Here is a 6,000-nt window from a genome sequence, read left to right on the forward strand (position 1 = left end):
AAGGCATTTGTGATTGCTACCAAATATTAGTCTGCAGTGTCTTGACTGTTGGTTCCTGTACAGGTAGTCCTCTACTTACGACCACAATTGAGCCCAAAATTTCTTCTGTTAAGTGAGACATTTAAGTGAGTTTTGCCCCATTTTACAACCTTTCTCGCCACAGTTGTTAAGTGAATCACTGCAGGTGTTTAATTAGTAACAGTTTAATGAGTCTGGCTTCTCCATTGACTTTGCTTGACAGAAGATTGCAAAGGGTCATCACATGACCCAAGGACACTGTGACTGTCATAAATGTGAGTCAGTTGCCAAGCATCCAAATTTTGAGCGTGTGACCATGGGGATGCTGCAATAGTCATAAGTGTGAAAAACTGTCATAAATCACTTTTTTCAGTGCTGTTGTAACTTCAAACAGTCACTAAATGAATTGTAAATCAAGGACTATCTGTATAGTTGATTCTAATGGGCAGATAGTTTATCCTTCGCTATCTTTGTTGTCAATTTTAACACTAGTTTTTATACTTGCCCTTCATTAATTTGGTGGTCTTGATATTTAATCATAGCCCCTTTTTCCATTTGCATTTTTAGCTATCCGAGTAAACTACAGTTAAGTTATTTGTTAAAGCAATACCGATAGCACTTAGGCTTATATACCACTTCACAGTGCTTTACAGCCCTCTCTAAGCGGTTTACAGAGTCAGCATATTGCCCCAAAAATCTGGGTGCTCATTTTACCGACTTCGGAAGGATAGAAGGCGCCCACCCTGGAAACACTGAAGAACCGGCCAGTGGTGCCTCTGTCAGCGAAAAGGGAGCTTCATTTTCACTGGCAGAGGGCTGCAGGAGGTCATCACAGCCGAAAACAGAGCCTTGCTGAGTGACATCAAGCTGCCTACGCCCACCCTGGCCACGACCCCTGTCCCCCTGAGGTCAAACAACCCTGATGCAGCCCTCAATGAAACTGAGTTTGACACCCCTGAAGTTGATCATTTAAAAAATCCTAAAAATGTGCTCCTAAAAGCAGAGGTAGATCCTGTGGCTACATTGTAATATTCATCAGTGTGATTCAGTTTCACATCTTATATATAAATTGAGAAGAAGAAACCGTCCTCGCCGCCTCCTCAAGCAACTCCAAAGATATGATGCATTGGAAGAAAAAAAGAAAGCAAAAATCTTATATAGCTACCTTATATGTTTGAAAAACCATTCCAAAATTATTGTCATCCAGCATACTATAAAGAAATGATATTTTACCAACAAGCAGTATGAGTAAGACCTGAGTGAGATGGATATGGAAGATCAGATTTTTTTCAGTTCTGTCTGCAGATGGTACCATACATATCTGATTTTTTTTCTTGAATTTACTTGCTACATGCAACATGGCAGTCTTCATGGGAATCATTCTTAGCACACTAGTAACTCTAAATTTAATGTGATCCAAACCAGTGGTGAAATGTAAAATTTGTTACTACCGCTTCTGTGGGCATGGCTTGGTGGGGGGGTAATGTGACTGAGTGGGCGTGGCCAACTTTTTTTTTAAAAAAACTTTTAAAAGTATTTTTTCTACAACCTCTTTGGTTGAAGAGGTTGTAAAAAATGCTTTTAAAAGGCTCTGCCGATCAGGCAACTTAGCTGGGATCATCAGACCCTTTTAAAAGCATTTTTTCTACAACCTCAAAGACAATCCCAGCTGAGCCGCACGATCATCAGAGTCTTGTTTTTTTACTTTTAAAAGCATTTTTTTTGGCGGAAGAGGTTGTAGAAAAAATACTTTTAAAAATTAAAAAAAAAGCCTCTACTGATCGCCTGGCTCAGCTGGGCATAGGGGGGCAGGGATTTTTGCTACCGGTTCTCTGAACCACCCGCCGCCATCACAACCGGATCAGGCGATCCAGCCCGAACCGGGAGCATTTCACCCCTGATCCAAACACAAGAGATTATGTTAGGGTGAGCCCTACAGTGAAGCAGACTGAGTCAACTAGGGGAGGATATCAAGTAGTGCTGAAGTATTGGAGGACAGACCTATGGTATTACCTACCAGTAGCTGCTCTATTTTTTGTTTTTTTCCCCCACAAATTAGCCTTCTATCCTTAGCTACAGTAGAGAATGCTCACCTAATTGTGCTGAAGTAATATTTAATTGCCAATCCGTTCAACTTCTGTAGATGGGATGGTATCTGTTTGAGGATGGGATTCTATAATTCAAGCAATTTTAATCTTTATAGGTTTTGAATTTTGTGTTTGTCCATAGTTTAAATCAGGCCAGTGTTTAAAAGGCAATTATAGTGCCATCTAGTGGAACAAAAATTATATCTGCTATTTAAGTATGAATACAGTTTACCTATAGTAATTGTTTTAAAGAATGACTGAGATATTTAGGAATCTAAACAGAAAACTGTTAGCAATAAGCATGTGTCCTTTCCCCCTTTCTTATGCTTATTTATATAATTTATATAAGCATCTTCTGTACCTTTGGTCACGAATTTCACAATTGGATAGAGTTCTAGAGTAGTAATTTTGAAATGTATTTATTTTATATTGTATTTTCAGGAGCACTGTTGAGGGTAGTTTCTGATTCTTGCAGCTTGCATATGTTGAATAAATATTACTAATCAGTCAATTCTTAAACATGATTGCTTAATTTTTAAGGATAATTGCTTACATTTTCATATACAGCAAGAATGGGTAAGTTTCATTTTTTTTCCCAATTTTTTTTTTTTATTTGATTTATATGCCGCCCTTCTCCGAAGACTCAGGGCGGCTTACAATGTGCTCAGCAATAGGGTAGAGACACACTATTTTATCCATGTAGTCATAAAATTAAAGGGAACGTTGTTTATTCAGTCTGTCTTCAGTTGAATCTCTCTCATTTTTCTCCATAATTGGATATCATGAACAACTATAAGTTAATTAGAAGATCAGAACTACTTCCTTTTGATAGAGTCCAATGAATATTGACCTTAGTGTGTCCTTGGAATAGAGACGTGTGGTGGCAGGATTAGGTAAATGTACATGTTGCCCAATCTCAAGAGTTTAAAAATAGAAACATCTCCAGAATGTTGGAATGTTGTGTCCACGACAGGTATGGTTTTGTATGGTTTTTCAGTACAAATGACTGAATAACATTCTATCCTCTGAGGCATGTTACTCAGTCATTTGTACAATTAAGTGTTCATATCTTAATAAGAATAACTGTTTAAAGGCAATTCTTTGCCTAGCCATTCAAAAGTAAGTTCTATTGAGATAAATGTTACACATTCCTACCTAGGTTTTGTAGCAGCTTTTGCCAATCTGCTATTTTCTAGATGTGCTAAGATCTCAGTTTCCAGAATTATTAACCAACAGGATCAATCAGACTGGGGAAGGTTGATGTACGGTTTACAATACTGGATGGATGGATGCAGTATTTCAATAAGTCATATCCCTTCAAATACTGAAGCAATTAGACTTGTAATTATACTGAAGCAAGTAGATTTACAATATTCTCTTAATTGCAAATAGGGGCAGAGAAAAATTGAATTGTGTGTGGTTTGCCAAATAAATCCAGTAAATGTTGAAGTATGATTTAACTTGGGATTCTCCTAATTCATTTAGAGTAGGAGTTTGAAAGTCAAGGGCCGGGGGCCAGATCCAGCCCACAGGGTGCTTAGATCTGGCCAGTGGGGCCACCCTGGAAACAGTGAAGGACTGGTTTGCGATGCCTCTGCCACTGAAAACGTGCCCCTCCCAAGCTCCATTTTCGCTGGCAGAGGGTTTCAGGAGGCCGTTTTCTATGGCAGAGCGCTCGGGCCAGCAGAAGCGCCCCCGACATGAGTGATGTTAAGCTGGCCACATCTGGCCACGCCCCCTGTCCCCCAAGGTCAAACACAACCCTGATGCGGCCCTCAATGAAATCGAGTTTGACACCCCTGATCTAGAGTTATGCTGTGTATATCTAATCAGAAGTAAATACCACTGAATTGTTAGGATCATGTCAGAGAAATGTATCTACCCTGTTTCCCCAAAAATAAGACATCCCCTGATAATAAGCCCAATCAGGCTTTTGAGCGCATGTGCTAAATAAGCCTCTCCCTGAAAATAAGCCCTCCCTGAAAATATTTAAATGCAGAGTTGGAAATCAGGTAAGATGGCAAGAGGAACCCCATCTTGCTCCACATGCCCCAAAATAATAAGACCTCCCTGAAAATAAGGCCAAGTGCTTATTTCGGGTTTCAAAAAAATATAAGGCAGGGTCTTATTTTTGGGAAAACATGGGTATATAGTATTGTATCCTTGAACTGTGCTTTCTTTGCTGTTTTCAAGTCATATTGTTGGATAAACTCATACAAGTGGTTAATAAAGATAACAGTGTTAATGTTCTTTGTTGATTTTTCTCAATTCTTTGGCTTCCAATCTTGTGGTCTTATTAAAACGTATATAAGTTAGCAATTAATCTGGAAAATTAACTGCACATTTTATTAACCAAGTCTATGCACTTGTTCTGAACCATGATCAGAATAGCTTAGTAAGTTATTTAAAAATCACATCAATATTCTAATCAGTAAATTATAAAAACCCAACAATATGCTATTATACAATGAACACCATCAGACAGAAATTAAATCAACGTAAATTGATTGATGCAAGAAAATTATGTCAAGCAAATTTCCCTGGAAGAAGCGGAGCACCAATACCCAGAAGGCTTTTGCATGCCATTTTATCCCTTCCTATCATGGTTTGCAAAGCAAAATAAACTTTCAGAACAGAGTTCAGACACCATCCCCACCAATAAAGCCAAAAGCTATGGTACAAAAGGTCATGAGATTTGAACCCAAATGTAGCCTAGCTTTCCTTGAGCTTAGAGCAGCCATTTGCTCTGAGGTGAAGCAATTGCAAAAAATGTGAGGAGAAAGGGAGGTGTGCTCTAGTTTTTTGACCTCACAAACAAAATCCCTTTTACTCTATTACTTCCAGACCAGGAGAGCTCTTGGTAGAAAATATTTCCAATGAGTATACTATAAAGTGTTATATATTGGGAAAATGTTTTTATAAATCAATATTGTCTCATTTAAAGCAGTTAATGAGAAATGTCTCTTTTTAAACATTGTATACAGATTTGGCCTTTTTTCATGCCAGAAACAATTACATTTTTATGTGGTAAAATGAAAGAACACTCAGGAAATAGGCCTACCCCTGGAAACACAAAATTCCCTGTAATTTATATTGTCAGTACTCAATAGCAAAGAGAACAAATGAATAATCAGTTATGACTCATACACTCTTTCTCAGAATTTTTTTACACTTTTATACTTAGTACTAAAGAAAAACTGCAGCAAGCAGATTAAGACCAAAAACCAACAAGTTAAAACGTGCTTTTACTGTAGAATACACTACGGACCATCAACATCAATAGCGCACGGAGGGAAATTGTCATCTGGCAGGGTAAAGTAAAGTGTTGGTGCCAAAACCAAGCCTGTAAACTGCTTTGAATGAGTCCAGATAATCCATATCCTCCCAAAAATGTAATGCTGATAAACTTGCACCACTTTTTCAAGGACTTTGCCCAAGAAAAGGATATTTATGATAGAAAATTGATGTGAAGTATCTCGTCCAGGGATATCCACTAGGAGTTACATCATCACCTCTTTCAAGGCAGCGGGGACCAGTTCTGATGTAATTACTCATTTAGCACTACAGGTAATTCTCAATCATTCTTTTAGCAACTGTTTGAAATTACGGTGGCACTGAAAAAAGTAACTTACATTTGGTCCTACACTTACAACCATTATAGCATCCCCATAGTCTTCTGATCAAAATTCAGACAACCAAACTATATTTACACAAGTTGCAGCATCTTCAGGTCATGTGATCACCATTGGATGACGGAGCTGTGGCTACCATTCTGCCTTGAACTCACTAAGTGTTCCTGCTGCCTTTTAGCCAATTCAGTCTCTGAACAGTGCTTCTTAACGTTGACAAGTTTAAGATGTGTGGACTTCAACTCCTAGAATTTTGCATGCTGATG

The sequence above is a fragment of the Pituophis catenifer genome, unplaced genomic scaffold (assembly GCF_029215685.1).
Source record: "Pituophis catenifer annectens isolate HBS135680 unplaced genomic scaffold, rPitCat1.0.hap2 SCAF_1, whole genome shotgun sequence".
Lineage (NCBI taxonomy): Eukaryota > Metazoa > Chordata > Lepidosauria > Squamata > Colubridae > Pituophis > Pituophis catenifer.